A 1,794-nucleotide genomic window follows, 5' to 3' on the forward strand; every position below is an offset into this window, starting at 1 on the left:
TTTTTCTTTATCAGTTGGGCCAGTGGGGTGTCTATTTTGTTTATCTTCTCAAAAAACAGCTTTTTGATTCGTTGATTTTGTGTATAGTTTTTTTAGTTTCTATTTGGTTTATCTCCTCCTTTGCTTTGATGATTTCTTGTTTCCTATTGTGTGTGGTGCTCTTCTGCGCTTTTCCAATTCCTGGGGGTGTGTGCTTAATTCCTGTATTTGGCGCCTTTCTTGGTCCTTGACATGAGCTCCAATTGCAATGAGCTTACCCCGTAGCACTGTTTTGGCGGTGTCCCACAAGTTTTGGAATGTTGTATCAGAGTTTTCGTTCATTTCCATAAATTTTTTGATCTCGTCTTTAATTTCTTCTCTGACCCATTGTTCGTTTAGTAGCAAATTGTTCAACCTCCAAGAGTTTCTGTATTTCCTGGGACATTTTGAACTGTTGATTTCCAGTTTCATTGCAGGGTGGCCTGAGAGGGTGCATGATATGATTCCTATCTTTTGGAAGTTATTTAGATTTGCTTTGTGTCCTATCACGTGGTCAATCCTGGAGAAGGTGTCATGCACCGCTGAGAAGAATGTATAATCAGTGGCCTTAGGATAAAAAGTTCTATAAATGTCTACCAAGGCCAGTTATTCTATCGTTCCTGTGAGCTCTGTTGTTTCTTTGTTGAGTTTGTTTAGTTGATCTGTCTATTGGTGTTAATGGGGTGTTGAGATCCCCCACAATTATTGTGTGCGTATCTATGTCCCCCCTTAAGTCTGTAAGTAATTGCTTCACATAGCTAGGTGCGTTGGAATTTGGTGCATAGATGTTCACGATGGTAATTACTTCCTGATGAATCATTTCTTTCACCAATATAAAATGACCTTCCAAACCACAGCAAGGTATCGCTTCCCAGCCATTAGCATGGGCACGAGCCAAAAGGCCAGAAGATGGCAGGGCCAGAGCGCATGGCTCTGGTGGGAAGGGACTCTGCGGTGGGGAAGGGACCTGAGGACTAAGAAGACACTGCATAGTGCATGTGTGTTCCCAGGCTTCTTGGCTGAGGCCACAGCGGAGTATCAGGGACTGAGACAGCTGCTGGACAGCAAGGACACCACAGCTCATGTGGCTGCGGAGGACAGCTGCCGGAGCCAGCAGGGCCATCCTCTGAGACACTGTCCTTCTCCCAGCATAACTGGCTATCCTGGGAACCCTGCCATGCTCAGGTGGGTGTTTGCCATGTACTTGGTTGGGGACCCTGCCCCTGGTCTTGCAGTCATCTGGTTTCCATGTCTCCAGGGGCTCTGCAGAGCTCTGACTGTGCCTGAAGCTCCCCACCCCCCAGCAGGAAAGGAGAATGACTGAGGCAGGATGCTGGCCTGGGCTGGATGCAGCCAGAGCCTCAGGACTGTGTCCTGGGGCGTGGCAACCGTGGCATGGGAAAGGCTCAAGCCACGTTTACCTTTACCATCGTGACCACTTCCTGTGCTGAGATGCCTCTGGCTGGGGGTTCATTACTGGAGGGGCATTCTGTCTGCAGTGTTCGCCCTGGGCACAGCAGAAGCACCTGCCGGCGCCACACAGCTGCCTGACTGCCCCATGCACCCGCCCTGGCCGGTGACCTTTAAGCCTGTTAGGTCCCTTCCTGGTAATTACCCAACCGGACGCTCACCCACCTGGCCCGCCCTCGCCCCGCCTGGCTGCTAGCCCTGCCCCAGGGCGTGTCCTGGCCCTGGCCCTAGTCTTAGTGCGTCTGCTGCCGGCTCTCTGAGAGGCACTCACCGGAGGCCAGGCAGGCGGGGAGTAGCGGCTGAAAG

The sequence above is a fragment of the Ochotona curzoniae genome, unplaced genomic scaffold (assembly GCF_017591425.1).
Source record: "Ochotona curzoniae isolate NIBS_2020 unplaced genomic scaffold, NIBS_Ocur_1.0 contig_4516, whole genome shotgun sequence".
NCBI lineage: Eukaryota > Metazoa > Chordata > Mammalia > Lagomorpha > Ochotonidae > Ochotona > Ochotona curzoniae.